This window comes from Serinus canaria, chromosome 2 (assembly GCF_022539315.1).
Source record: "Serinus canaria isolate serCan28SL12 chromosome 2, serCan2020, whole genome shotgun sequence".
NCBI lineage: Eukaryota > Metazoa > Chordata > Aves > Passeriformes > Fringillidae > Serinus > Serinus canaria.
Window position 1 is genome coordinate 83,549,290 of NC_066315.1, and position 23,732 is coordinate 83,573,021.

Genomic DNA, 23,732 nt, shown 5'->3' on the forward strand with positions numbered 1-23,732 from the left:
ACAAAAAAGGAAATCATCATCATCAGATTTAAGGAAGGCAAGAGCACAGGATCAAAGTACATGATTACTTAACAGGATTATTATTCATAGAAGTTCTGTATACAGAAATATAGCTATTATATGTTTAATGACTTATGTGATTTTCTTGAAAAGGAAAAATCACTTTTAGGAGGTTCTTTTGCATTAACACCCCCTCTCTATTTTAACAAACCACCAAAATGGCTTCAAAGAAACTTCCTTTTGAAAACCCAAGGTGACCTACAGAAAAACTACGCAGAGTAGGGGTTCTGACAGCTGTTTTGTTTCTAAGCTATTTCCAAGGGTTGAAGACCCTGACATGCATGTAATTACATGGAAATTTAAGCAATTGGAGATTATGATTGCATATGCAATGAAGTGTTTTGAATATGCTAACACAAAGATGTCTTTAAGCATTTCACACCAAACCAGTTTTTCAATGATTATAACAGGTTGTTTTTCAGGAGTTAATAGATGTGAAGAACCCAATTTTACTATTTGTGCAAAATGGGTGCCTACCTAGAGTCACTGTTGCTACATGGTCTGTGTTAGATTTGTCTCACTGCAGCACAACACTGTGAACTTTAGCCCTTTTGATTAATTATTCTTAGTGAGAACTATGGTTTACATTTTCCTCACACATATTCCCCAATATATGTATATATATGAGTATAGATATAAATAAAATATTAAAGGTAAAAATTGGCAGGTGAAGTATGACCTTTGGAGGGTTTGAATGCAAAGCAGATAAAACAATGATTTATTTAGGCTTACCTTTCTTATCCTAAAGTTCCTCCAGTTGTATGACCAATAGGGTCAGAATTAAGCTGCACATCTCTCATGTTGACATTAGTTGATCTCACAATGACCATTCAAGATAAAAGTCTGATTTTAAACTTCAACCACAAATATATAAATTTCCTGGGTACAAATATATCTGTGTTACCAAAACTGTTCAGAATCTTGAATCAGTATGAATCACAATCTTGTAGTTGTGTGAACCATCACTATGTCAGTATATTGTGAACATGGGAAAACAAAATTCTCATAGACAGTGAAAAATAAAAAAAAAATTAAAATTAAATCAATATGAAATGAAATCAATATGACATTTATATTTGAATGTATCAAAGGCATCTGCAAGTCATATGTGAGAGAGTAGAAATTTTTAATACTGGAGTTTGAAATTCAATCTTTATTAATATACCCAAGCCTCAAAGAAAACTGTTGTTATATATTCTATCCAAGTTCTCTGTTAAAAAATCTTGCCACTCATTGAGAATTTTACTTCTCATTTAGAAACAATCGCAGAGAAAACTGGAAGCATCAGCTTCGCCTTTCTCAGCTATTAAGCTCATTCCAAAAAGGCTTCTGTCACAGGATGCATACATACATAGCTTATGATATATTTAGTGGGAGGTGAAAAGAACTCTGCCTTAAAAATGTCAAATGCCATCTATTCCTCAAGGTGAAAGGAGTTGAAAGAATATGAGCACAGGAACCATCTCCAGGTATAAACAAAAATGATAAGGTATCTGCTAGAATGGAGTTGGGATAGAGAAGAATGTAGAAGAATGTAGAGAAGAATGTAGACAATTGAAAATGAGAATTATTATAAATAGTTAGATGTCTCTAGTCCTAAAGACTGCTTTGTCTGCGAAGAGCATATTGATTATAAACAGTCCAGAGCTCTCTAAAAACTATTACATACAGCACTTCAGGTGGGGTCTCACGAGAGGAGACCAGAGCAGAGCAGAGAAGAGGAGGAGAATTCCCTACCAAATTCAACTGGCCACACGACTTTGAATGAAACCCAAGACACAATTGGCTTTCTGGGTTGTGAGTGCATATTGCCTAACCCTAAATCTAACCCTAACCCTGACACAAACTCAAAACCAAAACCTTAACCCAAACACCTAACTATAACCCAAACTCTAACCCTAACCCTTAACTTTAATCCTAACCCTAAACCTGGCCCAAACCCTAACTCCTGACCCACTCCTAACTCTAACCCTAGCCCCTAATCCTAAACCTAAACCTAAGCCTAACCAACCCTAGCCAAAAATTTAAAAAAAAAAAATCAAATCAAAATCATGATAATCACAGTTAAACTGTTTTTACCCATGCAATGAGGTCACAATATGATGTAATCTTTTTTAAAGGTTGGTTCATTTGGTTTATTCAACTTTAGTGACCATAACGATACATAGAAGAATGAATACTAGCTAAAGAAACAAATCAGAATCCCTCATCCAGTGATTCAGCATATATTTGCAGATGCAAATGGAGAACTAATGAGAAACCTATAGAAAAAGAACTTACAGCAAAAAGCCATAAAGAAAACTTGTACACAATAAGACCTGGCAAGAACTTAAGTTCTTATCAGTTTGACTAAATGTAATACCAAGGTAGTTCACATGAAAGAGTGTATCTGCATATAGGTGGCACATCAGTGTGCCTTATCCCCAAAACTGAAATCCGGAGACAAAAAAAAAAAAAAAAAAAAAAAAAGAATACACACACTTTGGAGATCATCTTCAATTCAGGGAATAATGCCATGTTGTGTTAAATTACATTTGCTTTAAAAAATACATTTGTGTTGACTCATTTATGTAACAAGCATTGCCAGAGGCTGGTGTTGCCCTGACTTTTACAGCTATCCAACCTAATTACCTAATGAATTGAGAAAAAAAACCTTCCAGGACACATAGAATTTTGATGGAATGATTGGCAAGGCAAAGAAATGTCAAGTTATTTATTTATATCATGCTGTTTAACCACATATAAACCTAGCTGGAGAATACATAACAAAATACAACGAGGTTACTGAAAAGTAAATTACTAAATCAGCCTACTGAAGGAGTCACTGTAGTGGTTGTGGTTTCTGCAGTGCAGAATTTATCTCGTGTTCCATGTGCTTCTGTCTCTCTTTTACAGCAGTTAAAGTGGAAGTATGAAAGGAGATTAATTGGAGTCAAGGTGATATAGGATTTTTAATGTGCTTTTACCCCACCTGAACCTGGATGGTAACCCAGCTCTTCCTTCTGTAATCTGGTAAATATTATCTGATCCTGCATTACAGGAAACAATTATGACTTTGATAGGTGTATCTAAGCAGGCATATTGTGCCCTATGAAGATGAAAATTTTGAATCTACTCCCAGCAGCTCTGCCTATATATATGACCACTGGAAAGTAAATTAGGGAGCTTCCTTAGTGAAAACCAAAACATTTACATGACTTTTTTTTTTTTTTTATTGTGAAAGAGTTATTTTTCCTGTAGTCTATGCAAGATATATTTTCTTGCTGGTGGAAAGAGATGGTTTTTTTGCTATTCATGTCAGTCATGACTGCAGCCTGCTCTTAAATCTTGATTTCAATTTGCATATTAGGTTGACTTTAAATTATTATTTTATAGGCACTGAAAGCAGTGAGGTAAACGTTTTTACATTTTAAAAAATTGCTTTAAAAATGCTAAATAGAAATTTACATTGTTGCAGCTATATTTTTTTTAATCTTAGAAGTCTATTTTTCATTAAATTTTTCATCTAAGAGACAGTTTCAAGACACTTGGGATTTCTCTCCTTTCATTCTTGTTTGAAACTTTGTAATAGTGAGCTACATATTTTGACAATAACTTCATCTATGTGAGGTGAGGAAGTTATTAACCTTCCCTCTGAGAGAGACTTGGAATTTACTTAATGAAGATTTATCAGCTTTTCATACTAACACAGACATTTGACGTTCAGACGTTTTATAAAACTTAGTAACTTGTTGAATAAAATGATGTCTCTCAAGAAGGTAATTGCTCAGAAATCATTCAAGAAGTTTATGTTTAATGACAGAAGAGATTTTTGAGAATATTTATTCTTATCAGGGTATGTTCTCATCACCATTTTGTATTAGAAACATTACAGAAGCACAAAGATGCTGTTACTAAATTGCTGAAAACATTTTATTGTAATCCTTGGTATCTAACAGTTTTTGTACCTTGATTTAAAAAATAGCACTTATTTTGCTATTCTACTTAAAAATATTTTTCTTTTTCCATTTATTCCCCATTTCTCTCTACCTTAATATTGTCTCAGTCCAGTAAGTAGCTCTTGATGAGTTTATTAAGCTTATGTCCAAACACAGTTGCTCTTTGAGGAATTTGCTTTATTTATATAAAATATATAGTATATATTCTGTATAATTTACTTACAGAAGATATCGTAGCTCTTTAAATTAAAATTATCTGATACTTCTTTATCAAGGTAAAAAAGATAACCATACAATCATATGAATGTAGAGGTATCTTCCTCAGTATAAGTCAACTTCCCCAAATATTATTTTTAGCAGATTGGGTCACTGACAACCTAAATCATATTTTGGGAGACTGTCTAGTCAAGGAGAATTTTCTGTCACTGAAAGGTTTTGTAAAAGGAATAGAAGGAAAGCCCAGATACACTGAGAGAGCTCAAATAACCTCGTTGCTTCTGAACACTGTCAATAACTCATGCAGGCATTCAGAGATGAACACTGTCAAGCAGAGAACATTGCAGCTTTTCAAGAAATATTTTTTATAACCCTTATGCAAGAGTTCTGAGCCTCTAATATCATCTTCAAACACTCTTCATGCTGATTGCTGATATATTATGGGTGGGTTTGGCTCTGTCTTCAATTTAATTTCTGTTTCAGAAAATACACATCCTTTTATATTTTATCTGAAAGAAAATATTATGTTAGAAATTCATAATGATAACTCCTTTAACTGAAATATCCAGATCCCACACATCCATACCACACACTTTGTTGATTTGATACTGCTGGATTTTTTTCTTCTGATTTATTTGTTAAGGTCAATGTACAGAGCTGTTTTTTTCTTTTTCCCCTAAGGCAGATGAATATCCTCCCCTTATGTAAGAGATCAGTGATATTTCTGGAATGTTAAATCTTGAGGTCTTTCAAAGAACCAGAAATATATTCAAATTTTTAAAAAATATTATTTTGTCTAAATCTTGATTTTCTCAGATTTGATTTGATTTGAGGATATTCTCATCAGAGACTATTCTGAATAAGGGTCAAGAGAAGGAGACTTCCCCCCATTCTCTTTTTAAGAGACTATTAAGCAGTGTGGAGCATTATGGAGAGTTTCCCTTGTATCTCAGTTCCTTTAGACTAAGTTCCTTCAAAAAAAAAAATAAAGTAGATATTTTGTAGAGAGGGAAATTACAGTGTTGCTACAGGCAAAGTTCTACATAGTATGCAAAACAGAGGGTTCAAATTCTCTAGCAAAGTTAAATTCCAGCTTCACCTCTCTAGCACAGTTAGTTGAAAATTTTCAGAGGGGTGATTTAAAGTGGAAAACAACTTTTTATTAATAACATTGTCAAATTTTTAGCATTAAGGCAGAGGCTTCAATGCTTAAGAACAGGGCATTCATGAGACAGCTATTTGTTGTAAAGTAGTTAAAACCTGAGTATCCACTTTTAGTTCTCCTTTATAGCCTTCTCCTGTCCTGACCAACTCCTGTCCAGACTTACTTAAAAGTATATTTATGTGCTCTCTTCTAAACTGGAAAATACACAGTTCACCTTTTTTTAAGTTTTAAGATTGTGGCTACAATCACTGTGAAACTGTAAATAGCAAATGTGACAAACCAATTACCAGGTAAAGAAGAACTGAGAAGTCCCGCCCATTTTTGCCAAAGTGGTCATTTTCTAATGACCAGGTATACCTTAAAAAAGCAAATATTAAAAACTGTTTATGAAGTAAAAGATTATTGCAACTATTTTTTACGTATTGAGAGGAGTAAAATAATTGTACAGGCACAAAAGAACAAGGAGGCTCTGAAATTTTCTCATAGCCTGGTTTCCTTGGCATTGTGTTCTCTCTGGCATATCCATTATTGACAATCAGCATCTTCAGGCTGCTCTAGACAGCGGTTTTCAAATGAACTGGCACGTCTGTCAATAAACTGAAAGGAAAAATAGACAAGAAAGAACAAATCTCAGAAGTTCCTGTTAATCTGTTTAAGACTCCTACTTCATTTTTCACAAGCAAAGAATGGGTAAAGCATAGTTTTGCAGCCTTGTAGCAGAAACGTGTCAGGGATTACACGACAGCTTTGTCAATTACCCAGTTTGCATTACTCACCAGTCCTTCTGTTTTTGCTGCCTGATCTAAGACCACAGCAAAGATTGGCTTGGGTTGATTTCTGAGCAGCCACAAAGTGAAGCTCAAGCTGCCTGCTGATATGTTGCAGTCATTCCAGTTCTCATGAGCTGAAATCTCAGGAATCATCTGACTCGATCAATAACTTGAGAAGAAAATTCATTATGATGTGCCTGGTATAGAGTACAAATGTGCCCACATGCAAATAGCAAGAAAGTTAAGAATGTCTGTTTATTTTCAACACAGTGCTAGTTGGGTCATATTTCTCAAAGCTGAAAGGTAAAATTTGAAATTTTCTGTTTTCTAAACACTGAGGCTTTATAATTTTTATAATATTTATTTATTAAATATTATAATTCAGAACTGTAAAAATTGAGGGGTTTTTTTAAGGGTCTACTGGTTATATCAAGTCTTATTGGGGATTTGCACATTCTCTAAGCTATTGGAAGGCAAAGGAAATTATGCACTCCTATATTTATATGGTCCTAATTATCAAAGTAACTTAATGTCTGGCCTTCTTTAATAGATTTAGCCTATAACTCTTCTCAAAATCCAGAAAACTACACTGTTTTTACTAGTAGGGTAATATATATGATTTGTGTTAAATCATGCAAGAAAGTTGTCACTGAACTGTTAACTGTATTTGACCAGACAACATCAGGCAAGCACATGAAAGCACTTCCTTTTGTCTCTGAAGCTAAAACTAGATGAGCATTTTTTCAGAGCATTTTCTAAGCTAAAAATATCTAATGTGTTTACTGTGACTCATATGAGACATTCTCTTAATAAATGTCTAAGGATGACGACACTGAAGAAATGTTAATTCATCTGAGAAAGTCAAAATGTAGGTTCTGTCAATTTGTCTTCACATTTGGTATACAGTTATGCCAATGTAAAACATTCATGTCATACATGGATATGGTGAGTGGAGAGTGCAAGGCTACAACATGACAGTGATCACTTAGAAGTCAGATTCTATAATCAGATTTTTTCACTGAACTGGTATTAGTGATAGATCTGCGCTCTGAAAGTAAGGCAAGTGTAGAAGTGAAAAAATACCCCCTTGTACTTAATGCATGACAGGCTTTGATCGCAGATACTATAGTAAGAAAATCAGTCACTTGTTGGGAACTGTATTACATATTCCTGACATCACATGCTCAAAATTAATGAAATAGTCCCCCCTGGTTTTAAAAATAAAAATAAAAAAAATACATTTACAGATGGGCTGCTGAGAAAACTTCTTTTCTGACTGTTGATGGAAAACTGGGATTAATGAAGTGTTTCTTACAAGGTAAAATTTCTGCTAAGATATCTATAGACACATTAAAATTCTTCTTTAAAGGAAAAAAAAAAGAGAAAGAAATTTTAAAAAAACTCAAAAAAAGCATTCATCTTCAAATATGTAGAGATTCTGCTAAAGTAATGATTCACAGGTGAGAGGGTTTTCTGATCCATGTCAGAAATGTAAAAAATCCCTCAGACATCTACTCACATATTCTGTAATTGAGCAAAGAACTGACAGTTCTGATTTTAGAGCTGCACAACATTCAAAACATTAATAAAACACCAAAACAGTCAATTAACACTCGCCTGGAAATTGAAGCTTTAATAAAAGTAAGTCCAATTGGTACAACTCCTTCAGCATAACCGTCTCTTTAGAAGATTCTCACTATAGACAGATATGGAAAATTACTTCAGAGCCATACATAATAGAAAACCAAGGGTCACAACCTGAAAGAAAAAAAATATAAGTTACAACATGCAATGGAAGCCATGAAATGAATGACAGTGCAATTAACATAACAGAGAGAAGATGGAAACTTGTCAGAAATTGCTGCATGGCTGCTCAGGTTTGATGGGAGTGTGGAATTGATTTCTTCACACAATCTCTCAGAAAAAAGATTTCAATCAAGAAGTTGGGGAATGGAACTTGTGTGTATATACACTTCTCTCTGCTTGTATATGTGTGAGTCAGACCTTGTATGTGAGTTGATAACAGAGCAAAGAGCTCAGCAAAGATCATGCAGGCAGTGGAAGAAAGGCCCACAGTCGAGACCATGAGAGGCAATAATTAAAGAAAAGCACTGATGAAATTTTTGGACTGGCTTTTGGCCACTGAAGAAAGACTTCATTGCTATTATAAAGAAGTCAGACAACTATTGCAAAGTAAACAGGATAAAGGGGTCTTTTTAGCTGAAACTAAAGCTGAACCTCATCAGCAGCAATTCATTCTGTGTCTGCTGTAAAGAAACCAGAACTAAGCAGTTCCCATAAGAATGGAGATGGGAAGTTGTTTTTGCCTGTGCTGTGAATCTGAATGGAGATGTTAGCCTCTCTGCTCAAAAGCTGGCTTGCAAAAGAAATTAAGTCTCTGCACTTTCCACCAAGAAAAGCACTATTTATAGTTCTCGAGAAATGACTACAGGAAGCCTTGGGGGAAATACACATCAAAAACTCTTAACTGAGCAATGGCAGACGTTTGCTAGAACACCTCTTCCAAAATTTCATCAGGCTTACCATGCATATTAAAAGAAAGGGGGGAAAATTGCTCAAAGAACATACCTTTATGAACTGAATTTCTATCGCCTTCAATCTTTATCAGTTCCAACAGAATATGTAAGGGGTAAAGTTTGTTGGAGTAAAAATCTCTCTCATTATCCAACATAGAAGAGAATTAATGACTGTTTTAGTTTGTGATTACTGGTAAGAGCAATTGTGTTGGCAACTATCAACTTTTTGTGACTGTCTAATCAGTATCAGGTTGGCTGTAGAATAGAAGAGAACATACTGTCTGAGAGTGTCTGGTCATTAAAAGAAAAGGACTGATCAATTGATCAGAAAATACTGATCCCAATGGTTCTTTGCTGAATCTGCTGTTTAATGCTTGGAATTAAAGAAAAGGGATAAAGGGAGAGAATTGAATGCATGATCTAATATGTATTTCTACTTTTAATTTTGGTTGAAGGATGTTCAACCAAAAAGCTGAAGGCATATGTACATGTTTGAAATTTTGAAAACTTCCCTAAATAAGATTGGAAATACAATGACCTAATATCAGGACAGCTGATGTTATCAGATCTCCATTTTGTCCTATGATCACATTGGACAAAACTTGCTTAAGAGATTCCATACATGACTAAGTGATTAAGCAAATTGTTTTTATTTAACAAAAAATGGAAACAAGAAAGAAAGAAGACCTTCCTCACATTAAGATGCAAATATAATGGTCAGGTATGAGAAAATTTTTGTTTAAGTTTGACTCAGTACTGCATTACCACCTGCTTAGTTGTTTTAGGTTTTCTTTCCACACTTGTTTCTAGTTCATTGTGGTTTTGGTTTTCATGGGATTTTTATGTAGCAGGAAATGCATGTCATGCTGCGTTATACTATATACTATTATAGTATATAATGTATAGTTATGTATATATATATATATAAATATATGTATAGTTCAACTCCACATAAATAGCATCAAGTTTCAACAAATTAAATAAATTGTTGTTTCTCCTGTTCTTTCCAGGAAGCCAGTAGGGAGCTACTGAATTTCTTGCTTATATGTTTTGAATCGGATGACATGTTCACAGTATGTTCCTGCACTTGGTTATTTAAAATTTTGTAGGAAAAGCACTTTTGCACTGGAAGGAATTTTAACAGAAGACAACAGCACATTTGCTGCTGGTTTTGAGCCATGTTTGCTGACATTTTTTATGAAATTTCATTTTTGAGATCCAGACTTTATAAGGCGCTGGACTGCCTCACTCTTTCTAACAGTCACCTTAAGTAATTAAATGTACATAAGAGGGACTGAATGATTACAGTAACTTCAATGTCTTCATATTGCCCAAGAAGAAATCTCTAATTTGTCAACAAAAGCCTATAAATACTATATAGTTATAACCATTAGATTTGTGATGCTTAATAACCATTTGAGATTTGTGTGCTTAATAACCATTTAAAATACAGCTAATTTAAAACGTTTTAACTTTTACTATTTTTAATTTATTTAATGGAGAGATATAATTGCCTGAATAATAATTTATTCTTAAAATTCTGAAAGGTCTGGTTGGCACAAATGTTGAAATTCCTAAAGGAGCATGCTGTCATTTGTTTAAATTCATGAGTGATTTAATGGATTCACCACTAAATGCTCAGAAAAAGTAATGTTTGAACAAAAAGTAAATGTCTAAATGGTAAATATTTTATAAATAGATGTCTGTGTTAAATAGACTTAAAATTCCACTATGAAGGGAAGGTTGGCTTTGGTTTGGTTTTGTTATCTTTGTAATATAAAGGACAGTCAAAGAAGCAACAGAAACCTGTTATAGGGCTATAAACCAACATTAACACACATCAATAGAGGTTAAATGATCTAAATATAGTAACAACAGAATATTTCTATTAGTGAGTGCAGACATTATTAAAAATGATGTACAGAAACCTGAAGTCCAAGCAGTGCTACACTGCTAAATACTCCTTCAAAGGCTCAAGCAATCATCTGTTTCCCTATAAATAGGGAAACAGCAGGACAGAAAGCTCCTGGTATACATATTGTAGTTTCTTAATCTAAAATGTAGAGCAAAAGTATTTTCCTGATCCATATTATGTCACTCCTAAGTCACAATGCTGACATATAAAAGTCTTCGAGCTATCATTTCTTCTATACCTGATATATATCCCAGGGGTTGATCCCTATTTGTCTCAAGAGAACCTTACCAAAAAAAAAAAAAAATCAGGTTTCCTTTAGCTTTATTGAGAGAAGCTAGGGAGTAAGGGTGTGCCAGTTTGTGAAATGCACATTTGCTCTAGCCATTTTTATGACTTACATTTTCATCAGGTGTAATTTTCAGTTGCTTTTTCTATATGGAATGTGAAAATGCTATATTTAGTTTGTTGGTTTGGGGTTATTATTTTTTGCCATGGTTTATGAAAAAGAAATATTATGATAATCCCTTGTTAAAAGTGAAGGTTGTATTATTTTATGCTTTGATTTTTGCAATGCAAAAAACTGTAGGACAAAATTGACAAATAATTAGGGGCAATGCAAATAACATTACAGTAATGGATACCTGCTAATTGTCTGATGTATTACAAAAATTGTCTTTCACGTTTGATATTTATGTAGGGGCTAAGAATTACAGGGTTCCTTTGGGCATTTGAAATTATGTTAGAGCAGAGACAGATTTAATTATCTGGCTTTGAAGAATATTGTGGATCACGTATTTTCTGGTAATACAAAAGAAGTTGTACCTTTCACATGCTGACTGTTCACATTTCCTGTGCACACTTCATTGTGCTTTGTAAGTTGTGTCTGCCTCCAAACTCAGAGTTTTCAAGGCTAAACTGCACCCTGCATTAGATGTTAGTGATGATCAGAGACAAACAAGCTGGTTTAGCCAGCTTATAAACTCAAAAACTCAATATATTTGTCCCAGCAATGCAAAAAACAGTTGATGCAGTTCCTGCACCACGGCTGTGCACCAAGTAACTGTGAACCATTATCTGAATGAAAATCTTGTGACACTTCAGTGAGAAAGGAAAAAAATTACACTCAACATCACTGCTGTCATTTGGAAAAAGATTTCTAAGTCAATGCTTCCAAATGTAAGGTTCAGCTTCCTCAGCAGACTCAGAGAAAACTCCAATATGAAGTGCAGGAGGAACATTGTCACCTCTCATTTTCATCATTGCAAAAAAAAAAAAAAAAAAAAAAAAAAAAAAAAAAAGGCTTTGTGAAGTCTTGCAAATTTTAACTGTGGTCTGAGATATATCAATCACTTATATTAAATTGTCTTCTTTTTTGGATCATCTGCTATTCAAATTGGGGTTAGGAATGATCTGAGCAGCAGGGTATTCAATGTAACCCTTGGCAGAGTACTCCCAAGTCCTCTGAAAAACTTTTACAAGCCTGAGGTGTGGCAATTCAGATGTCATATGTGAAAGTGTCGTGTGAAGACTAGGATTATTTTGCAACTTTTGAATGCAGGTCTCCAACTGACACCCAGTTGATAAAGTCTGGCCTTAAGACCACCTGTGCTGAAAAGGTAGATTTTATTAGCAACTGTAAATGTATTTTCGCAGTTAAGGCTTTGATAGTTTTTTTCAACTGAAATGTTGCATTCACATCAAGAGGGTTATGATCAGAAGCAAAAGCTTTGCAGCAAAGCTTATTTCAAACTACCTCCCCTTTCTCCACTAGATGTCATTAAAAATGTAAGCATTGATTAAACATCCCTTCTCTTAAGCAGCTGCTCATCTACTGCCTCAATGCATGCACCAAAGAGGCCAAGTCTTGCTTTTTGCCAGGGGCCATGTGGCACAGTGGGACTGACCAGCAGAACTGAACACCATCCTTTTTGCTTATCTATCAGATCTTGGCAGCCAATCCCACCATGGCTTCTCTCTTTAGATGACAGAAAAGGAAAGTTTAAGAGCAACAATCCACATCAGATCTGGCATGTGTTTTCCAAATGACTGAAGACAATCTCACTTTTGCATTTCTAGCACCTTGTAGAACCTTTTCAGGGTTTCAGGGTAACAACTTCAGGCCACTGCTCTGTGCCTTTTGAGGAATTCTTCATCACTGAGATAGTGTACCCTGCTCTCTCTGAGTCTTTTCTCTTCCATATATACTTTTGCAAATTTTTAAGGAAACATTTGACTTCCAAGATGTGAAGCTTTTTTGTAAGTAGTATATGATGAGTACAAGAGTTATTTGAGCAATAATGTGTGCAGGAAAGACTAGTCAGAAAAATTAAGTGCATGCCTCATCTTTTGGTCTACAATTCTGACTGTCTATCCTAAAGTCTTGTGGTCTTAGAGGTTGTAATGTGGTGGGGGATAGTAATTCAGTCTAAGGTTTAAACAAGAAATGAAACATCTATTGCTGAAGAATATAAACAAGATTTTTTTCATCAGATATATATGTGCTTTATTTTTGATAAAGAAACCAATTAAACAATTCCTTGCATTTTCTTTAAATGGAAACTTCTGGGGAGAAACTGATGGCTAAAAGAAAAGTCCTCTTCAGCCATACATTGATTTTAAGTGTCTGGATTCAAACTTGGTTCAACAACGTTTTGTGGAGAGTTGAGGCTAACATAACTTTTCAAAGAACAAATCTTGATAATTGTTCTTGACAATTAGCAAGAAATAAAGCCCTCAGTTTTATTGAAATAAAACAAACAAATCCAAACCAAACATTCTGAGTAGCTGAAATTTTCAAAATTACAAAAAGTCACATATGTTTATTTCTCTGCAAATTAAAATATTGTATCTCTTTTTCTGTTCTTTCAGAGTTGCTTAAGGCTGTATCTTGAGAAGAGAATAAGAGAGGTTAAAAATTGGTAATATAAATTTAAAATACAGATTAATTTTGATATGTTACTAGCAGAATTTTACCAATGAGAATTTAATTTCAGATTTTACCTGTAAAGCTGAGATTGGTGTTCATTGGAGCTTGATAATTGAAAACCTCCTGAGAAAACCCAGACCCAGCATTGTGGATATGCATGGCAATTTGCAGCAAATTGTTCTTTAAACATGAAAAATAAAGTGCATGCCAGATGTTTTAAAACAATTCATTTTTAATACTTTTTTTCTATAAGAACACTTTGGAGAGAAAAAGCAGCACTTCATACTTCCTTGTGTATCAAGGTGTCTGTATTTCACTTTAGATAAGAAGAAGTAATTTGAGGTCCCTAAATTCTCCTGAGTATTATTTGAATGTTACATGGTAGTTCATTATTTCATGTGAGTGAATTCTGTGTCTACATTGCATTTTTACTTTCCAACACAAGTAAATGTGAAGCAATAGAAAATCAATGCTTTAGAGGGGTAAATGGTAAAGGAATCAAACAGACCAATGTTGCTTTTTGACTTTTTTTCCTAGAAGCTCCAATCTGTGAGCTGATGCTTTACAGAACCTGAAAGCAGCTGTTTTGACTTTTTTTAGGACCATCTTCCTTAACTCACTGGATCCAAATCATAGGTTTAGTCTCAGGCAGAAACAGATGTCATCTCTTTCAGATGTAACTGTAATCAAACCTTTATCAGACCCATTTTAGATTCTTTATTTTGTAAATGAGCTTCTTAATCCATTAGGCTGATTATGGAAAGCATAATCCAGGGCCAGTCTTTCAAATTTCATTTTATAAATAGAACACGGCTATCTCACTTTTAAAGATTTCTGAAAAACTATTGGTAATTCCACACATTTGGGTACATCTCTGATGGGAAATGCAAATGGAGTTGATAATGATTACAGAATGTCAGGAAACTACATGAGGTTTTTATTAACTTAGACAAGATATATTATACTAGATGCAGATGAGGCTGTCTACTAGTTCCATCCTTTTTAATTTTGGGAAAAAATAAGAAGCTCTTTGACACAAGTCACATCTTTCCTTACCCATAAAAAACGCAATAAGTCAAAACAACTCCCACAAAAAACCCAAAACACCAACTCCCCAATGCTGAAACCCCGGATGCTGTGAATTTTAAACTTTCTGTGCTTGAAGGCACAGGCTCACAAGAGAACATTGTGTAGTTGGTTAGAAGTGTGTAATATCTCAGGGCAGAAAACTTAGAGTTTGGGGTTTTAGAATACAAAAATAATATGAAGCAAGGTTTTAGGGTGGGGGTAGGTTGTTCTTCTTTATCTTCTTCTTCCTTCTTCTTCATGGGTTTGGGTGTTATTTTGTTACTGGACAGAAAAGTCCTCATTGCAGGCTTCAAGGGATCAGTTATTGGACAAAAAGGGAAAAAATACTAGGTGTCATTTCTTAATTGGATAGTTTAGTTTAAGAAGACCTTGTAACAAGAGACAGTTAGTAATTTTGTGCCTTCTTAATGAAAAGCTGCAGAACTCATGGTTGTGAGGCTGTTTCACTGATAAGAAATAAGAAACACCTCAGTCTGAACATGACCTCAAGTGCCTTCAATCCTGACCTCAAAGACCACTCCCTAAAACTCTAACTTCTCTCATGTTTCCATTTGTGGTCTTTACAGATTTTCCCACTGTGAAGACAACTTTCAGAGAAGTGATGGTGACAGTAATCCTTCACCATATCAAATCTTCTGACTAGTACATTTGAAAGAGCTGGAATAAAATATACTCACATGCATTTATCAGAATCAAGTAATATTTTCCCTGAATACTGTGCAATTTATGAAGTCATGCAAATGGGGCAAATGCAGATGCTCAAGGTCATATGGCACTATTAGTGGAATACTGGGATAAAAATGCTTCCACTGCTCCCACTAATGTGTCTGCATGAAGCAGGATAACAGTTGACAGTGAGATGCCCAAGGAATTACCTATGTGACACCGGGTTTTCTGCTTTGCAGCAGAGTTAATATGTAGGTTATATAGGTGCTGTATCACACCAAATAAAGAAAGGAAACAATGCCTGTAAGAAAACTTTTTTGCTTACAGGCAAAACCAATCACAAGATAAAAATACTGGTTGTCCTTTATTCTGCCTGGGTACAAATTGGCATAGATTCACTGCAGTCAAAAAGGACTGAGCTCAGTTTACTACTATGAATATAGATCACTGAAAAACTCAGTCTATGCCATCTAATATTAAATTATTATTTTTCAATGAGCCCTTCAGCTTTTTAATTGAAGTAAAAATTCAGAGTAAAGTTTTTGCAGCTACAGTTTGAAAATTCAGTAGAATATGAAGTATCTTTTGAAAATAGCAAAAGATCATTTTTTCATGTTTCAATTTAGCAAACTTATGCTTTTAAACAGAAAATATTTATATTTATCTTATTTATACTAAAATATAATATTGTTTATATTTATATTATAATAATTTTCATTTTCTAATTCTATATATTTATATTTATATATGTTTGTATAAAATAACCTGTATTGCTACATGAAACCACTTTTTGATTAACTAGAAAGTGCTGCTTAACTTTCTCCTCCTACCATTGCATTTCAAATACATGGCACAAAATTAGGTAGAGAGTGAGTTCTATGAAGGTAACACAATTTGAAATGATCTCATAAAGAAATACAAACAGTTAAGTACATTTTTGTACTTAACTTTGTTTTCAGCTACCATTTCTCAGGTTTTGTTTCGAGCCAGATATCATAACACTAATACAAAAGTTTCCATGGAAGTGCACAGTTTAAAGGAATAGCAGGAAAGCAAACTGCAGTTATCAAATACTTTTTCCTTAAAACACCGATCAGTAGCCATAGATTTATGGCAATATATTTTAAAAAAATCACTGAGATCTTTTTAAAATAAAGTAAAAATTTGACAATATTAACTATATTGCTTTTATGCATTCTTCCTGTAAGAACAAATATGAAAATTTTGTATAACACTGGTATACAAAATCTGACTGTTAAATGGAGAAAAAAATCTCAGAAAATTAATGTCAAAAATAAGAGTAGGAAAAAATGTGTTGAAGTATTTGAAGAAAAATATTAATCTAGATCTTTGTTGCCAAACAGGAATAACTTACAATCTCTAAATTATAGGCACATTAAAAAACCACAACCAACCAACTTTTTAATTTACAATATACTAGAAAATTACTTTTTTAAAGGCCAACAGTTACAGAGTCATGACAGCAAACTCTATGAATTCATTTCACGTTTCTATACTCATGTATAAAAGCATATATGTTTTATATATATATATATATATATATATATATATATATATATATAGTGTATATTTGTATGAATCAGTTTCAAAGAAATTTCCTTTCTAAGGAAATTTGCACTGAACAACAAATAAAAAAAGCTCTGCATTTTCTATAGTATATCTATGAATACTTTTGTTTAGCATAAGTGCAACACATTGACCTAGATATAGGTCATTACACAAGGTGATATCTCTGCTAGGGTAATGAAAGTAAAATTTTTATTTTCCCCTTGATTAAAGTCTACTAAAATATTATTTTTAATAATTAAAAATATTTAAGCTAGCATCATCAAAAACAAAATTAAAAAAAAAAAAAAGGTCTACATTAATCACTTGAGTGGGCAGACTTTTGTGTGCATTTGGATGTGAAGGCAGACTAAAGCATTAGGCTGAAATAAAGCCAAGGGGGGAAAACAATCCTTTGTTACTGTACAGAATTTTTAGATTTTAGAAGTGTTAAGTTTTTCATTATCTGTTCTTCACTCTATCCCAAGCTAAAAATAAATTAAAAAAAAATACAAGACAATAATTATATTCTTTATATTTTGCCTTGATAATTCTCATGAAAAGATGAGTCAGGTCATACATTTAGATTAGAAGGGATACAATCAGAGAAATTTTGGGAGATCTTACATCTTTCCAAAACGCTAGGCCAGGTCATGCTATTTTTACTAGTCACATTGTACCTTATACAATTGTACTTTACCCCAGAATGAACAGTAGTATTGTCCACTTGTATGTATCACTCTCTTATGCTTTGCTCTACGCTTTTTATCTGCATGTTAAAAAGACTGAAGATCTAATAATCTGGACCACAGCTTTGTTAAGCCATCTAGTAATAATTTCACCCACTTGTAGAGGGTGATTTTGCAAGCCCAATGAGTTGCAGCTGGGTCAGTTGCTGAAGCTTGGAGGTGGGCCTGATCTTAACAGGCCACACCTGCAATCAATAAGAACTAGTGCTATATAAGAGTAAGGAAAGAAGAGTGAGGAGAGTCAGATTACTGCAAAGACCTAGAGAAGTCAGTGTGTAGAGGAGCTGCCTGTCAGCAACCTCAAGAAGGTATGAAGCTCAGATAATATGAAATCCTCGTACTATAATGATGATAGAACCTTTGCTATTTAAGACAACTAACTACTATGATGATGACAGAACCTTTGCTATCTAAAACAGCACCCCCTATGTAAAATTGTCTTGCTATTATTATTGCTGTTATTTTTATCTTATTATTCATCATTATTGTTATTGATGTCATTATTAGTTATTCAAATTTTGTCATCATCCCTCTATGCTTTGCCATTTTTTTGTTGGATGTCTGTCCTTTTAAATCTATCAGACTTGGCTGTTATGATGTATTATGAGTATTGTTTGTATTGTACAAACAAAACCACAGGTTTTATGTGGTTTTGTTTGTACTTCTAGGCTTGGACAAGACTGTTAGCCTGGGCTTCTGAAGAGTAAGAGTTTGGCTCTGCTAGCCATACAAGATGCCTTTCTTTTCTTTCTTCCTTTCAATCCCTCCTTTTACAGCTCAGGCTGATCTGACACACTGACAGAAGAAACTCCAAACATGTCCACAGTCCCTCCTACTGCGCTTCAAAAGCATTGGGAAAAAATAAACATCTAAGGAATATGGGGTCATAGGGTTATTTTATGTTCTAATTCTCTTGTAGTGTGGAAGTCAAGTTCTGTTGATTCAACTTTTATTACACTGTTGCTTTCTATGGATACTTGCAGCCCTACATTCCCAAGGCATGTAGCAAAAACCAATACAGTTACAAATGTGCCAAGAGACTAAAGGAAAGTAATAACCACTGTTTCATCCAATTCTAATTCTGCGACTGAACGTAAGCAAGAGTAGACAGCACAAAGGTTTCTTGGGTGAAACAGTGTTCTGCCTTTGTGATGAACTGCCTCTTTTTGCAATGTTTCCTGCAATATAAAGGATTAAGAGTTTCTAAATTAACTCTTTTCCAAATGGGAAATAATCTAGAGCAACATACTCAAATTGTCCTTGAAACTATTTTTAAATTTAATTTTTTTTTCCATTGTGTTACTGGGGCTGAAAGATCTTCAGCATTTTCTCAATATATTTGTTTGTTTGTTTGTGGGTGGGTTGTTGTTTGTTTGTGATTTTTTTTTCCCAAAAAAACCCTCTTCATCAGCCTCAGAAATATGGTTAGTGCAAGATCAAACAGTCCCATGTCTTTTTTGCCTTCCCATCATGAAGCTTCTGCTTCTTTCCTGGCCATTTTGATTACTATTGAATTTATTAGTTGAAAGTGCCAGAGGATGTGAATGACTTGCTATGCCTCCTATACTGTTTGTTGAGTTAGTTTGCTAGCCTTCAATATATATGACCTTCATAGTTTGTCTGGAAGAAAAATTTTGGAGATTGGGTACAGGATATACTTACAGACCAGGCCTTGACTACCCTTCTTATTGATATTTCTGAATCCTTTAATTCTATGCTAAAGACAAGTTTTCTCTGTGACAGTACATAAATTCCTAGTGAAGTGATACAATCCCATCATATAATCCCAGGGTCACTAACATCTGGGAATTTATGACAGCAGAAAATTTGGTTGACTAAAAACCTCCAGCTAGGAAAGAACTGAGCCTCAAACCTATGCCTTGTTAACCATTTGTTTCACTATTTCTTCATTGGAGAAGATATAGAAGCAACTCAATTTAACCATCTTGAAATTTGATTTTCTTAGAGAAATTATTCTTCTCTATATAGCACCAAGCTTCTCTTTTCCCTCAAACAATGAGCCTTTTTAACAGTGGTTAAAATGGTATTTTGCAAAGTTGGGCTTTGGAAGGGCAAGATATTTCACTGAAATATGCCAATTTAATGAAGACTCCAACAGCCCCATGACATAGCCCCATGACATAGCTCCATGTGTCTATTTTTGCAAACAGACAGCTCAACCACGATGCTTCTAATAGAGCCAATGGAGGTCATTCTTGACTGCACCCTCTGTTTCAACACACACTTCAAATTTTGGAGTCAATAGTTGGTTTGGGAGGTGTCCAGATCAGGGACCAATATAACAAGTGGTATGGCCAAGTTTTAACATTTGTATTCTTCTTCAATTTGTGTGTCACTCCATTGCTATTCCTTGATATATTTTTGAGATTCAAGCATACATTTTTTAATGTCCCAAGTCATGCAATGTGGATTAATGCTGCAAAACCCCAGACCTACTCCACTCTGGGGGCAGCAGTGCTGCTAGTATTATTTCATATAGTAATAGATTTAAAAAATAACCCCCCTTTCCCCATTACTTGTGCTCTAGTAGTAATCCACTGGCAAGAGTTAGGTAGCCTAAATGCAGTCAGCATGTGATCCTGTAGACTCAATGTTATGAAACATAAAGAGACGTTTTCTGCCTCTTTGTGTTTAAAAATGTTTATATGCATGTAATTAATCTCAGAGTTTAGGTTCTCAGATCAGAGGCCTGAGGAAGGACATGGCTGCTTTCAGGCTTTTCAACCTTTCCATTAAAGATCTGGAAAACAATAAAGGCTTTCTGGCATTCTGACCTCCATGTCACAAAGGAAATACAGACAAACTGAAATCTTTTTTTAAACTGAAATACCTTTTAAAATAGAATATTCTATTACTTCCTCTATTCAGTAAATTCTCACATTTTGCATTACATTCCAAAATAGGTCACTTTTTACCCCAAAAATTTCTTAATTCTATTGAGTTTGTATACCTTACTGCACAACTAAGTATACTAGGACTGGGCATTTTGTCTTTGCATTCTTATTCTTTTATCACTCTTGGTCTTTCCTTTTATGTTCCAACAGATATGTATTTATTTTTCTATACAACCTGAAATCAGTTTTAAATTGGTAACAACAAGGCATATTTCACTGTGTACTTATAATGCTATTCATTAATCTGCAGTGATCACCTCTATATTTCTATCTATTATGAGTTGTCAATATACTCCTAAGTGCTACCACCCAGAATCCTTGCAGCATGTACCACAGCATCATTTCCATTCCAATGCTCCCCCTGTTTTTCCATTGACTAAAAATGCAAACATTTCCCAATATTTCTTTGAGTCAAAAATAATTTATGTGAGACTTCAGCTCTGGTGACTAAACAAAGTAGTGCAGCTGTTCAAACTTCCATTGTGAATTTTTCAACTCAAGGAGATAAATGTGGGCTCTATCATCTTGCTTGCACATTATGCTGTTGCACTTCTATGGTGTTCATTGTGCAGCCCTTTGCAGCAATTTGTCAGCACAGGCCACTGTGGAGATGGTAGGCAAGTGCTCATTTGGAGAACAAGAGAGAGCATCTGCAAGGTTTAAATCATAGCACATCAGGGAATAGGAACACACAACACAAGGGGACAACAAACAAACAAAAATATCAACTGAGTAGTAACTCCTGAGTAGTAACTCCTGAGTAGTAACTCCTGAGTAGTAACTCCTGAGTAGTAACTCCTGAGTAGTAACTCCTGAGTAGTAACTCCTGAGTAGTAACTCCTGAGTAGTAACTCCTGAGCAGGTGTTGGTAACAGGTACCAAGCTATCTGAGATGTAATGATGGGACCTGGCCCTGATGGCTGGGAGGGACCTGGGTGGGAGCAGACTTCCCCCTGGCTCAGGGATGCTCAAGCACAGACCTTGGTCACATCCAGCACGGCTTGCCAGCCTCAGTGTAACAGGGCTGTATCCTGAGGCTTAGCACCTCACTTTATCCTTAAGAAATGAGAAGGTCATGAAAGAATGAGCATCACTAAGGAAATTATTTGGCCTTTTAAAATTCTTCATGTAGTGTCAGTGATTCTCTGATTCTATGATTCCTTAACATTTGCCAGCTAAGGTGTTAATGTGGCTCAAAAATGTAAATTTACCATAGTCCCGGAAACAGAAGAGAAAATATTTTTGCTCCCTTTATTCACATTCATGTTAAAAATTTTTCACTTACTCCTTGCATAGAACCTATATCATTTCAAAAATTACCCAGTCTACCCCTCTAGATTCATTCATATCTTCATTCAGATGAGGTTATGACTTCATATGTCTGTTGAACAGGGATAGATGCACCAGTAACTCCAGTTAAGTACCTGTGCAATAAAGGATAACGCAATATGGCACAGGACAGGCTGCAATACCCATAACTAGTCAGAGTCACTCCGAAATCCTAATGTGTGCACAACCTAGCATGACTTTTGTAATTTTCAGAGATAAATTTTTCATTGGTTCACTGCAATTATTCAGGGTAAGCACACTTTCTGTAATATTTTTTTAAAATTTATCAAGAAAATATCCAGAAATATTGTTTAACACATTACAAAAAGCAGGGATTTCTCCCAGAAATAATCTGACAAAATAGTTCTGTATGCTCAATTGTTTTGAGTATAATGTTGGAGAAACAGATACTCTTACCTGCAGGATTTAAAATATACCTTGATGATCTGACGTTTCTTACACTTGAAGAACCTTTTTTTTCCCTCTTTATTTCTCTCCTATCTCCCATAACTTGAAATACAATCTTTATTACTGAACTGGTATTTTGAATGTACCACTGGCATCAGCAAAATTCTAAATTTCTTCATCTTCAGCTATTGAGGTTTAGCCAGTTTGTTTGCCCAAATGCTGCATAGCAGAATTATGAGACAGTAACCAATGATCTCCAAATAGGAATCTAGTGGGAGGCAGACACTAGTTCCTTCTGATATTTCAAAGGCATTGCTGACTAGAACTGATTGAATTTTTTGCCAACATACTTATTACTCAGCACCCGTATCACTCTAGTTTTCATCAGTGTGCATGCTTATTAAATTTTTATCACTCGTTAGTCAACTCATCTTTAGAAGAATAGTCAATCAATAACTCTTCCAGTGATTAATGATTACAATTATTTGTGAGTTACTTTTAAAAGTAATATTCCTGTATGTTCGGTGACTGCTACAGTGTCCTGTTAGACTGTTTATACAACTTCCTATCTTTGATTACTTCATTTGAAAGAAGCCCCCAAAATGTCAAGAACAGATGTTTAGCAGACCTTTCAGAAGTCCCTATTGCATACATCTAATGCATATAGTAAGCTTCTAAACCAGAACCAGGGGGGTCACTATAGAACAGACGTCCTAGCTGCTGAAAACCTGAAACCACAGCTTGTGGGAATCACTGTAGCAGAGTGTAGAGTGAATTGTGACTGGTGGATTCACTGTACCTACAGTTTGCAGCACAAAGTACCAGGGAGAAGAACCAAGTCTGTATCTGGTAAAATGTACTTCTAAGCACACAGTGACAGACATAGCTTTGAATTGCTTAGGGAAACACACATGCACACTCCTCCAGGATCTGGCATTTTTAAGAGTGCAGAGAAAAAGAAGATTTGTTTAGTCTTACAGACCTAGTTTTGTGCTTCCCTTGCACATCTCACAACAAAAATTAGAAAGTCAAAAGAAACATGAAAGAAGGAAAGAATTTTGGCAAGCTGACCCCTTTCATCATGAAAGATAAAATGACAAGAACACATTCAATTGCTCTCACTGACAAGAGGGTTAAATACCCAGCCAGAACAAGCAAGGGCAAAAACTGCTGCTGGACCTGAGGAATCATCTGCCAATATATTGATTCCTAAGGGGACTGCAGAGCAGGAGGGAGAAAGCAAGTTACTAACTGTGACCAGACCTATCACCTTGCATTTCTAGATTCACACCTGGAAAAGGATTTGGAAATGATTCACCTGGTGTGTACAGATAAGCACTTTGTCCTTATAAGAAAAGAAAATTCACCTATGTTTAGAATAAGGTACAGAACTAAGTCTGGGGTTTTTTTCCTGCTTAAGATAGCAATCTGAGCCTTCATTTTAAATCATTAAAATAGATCAGTAAAGTTACTAGTACCGTTT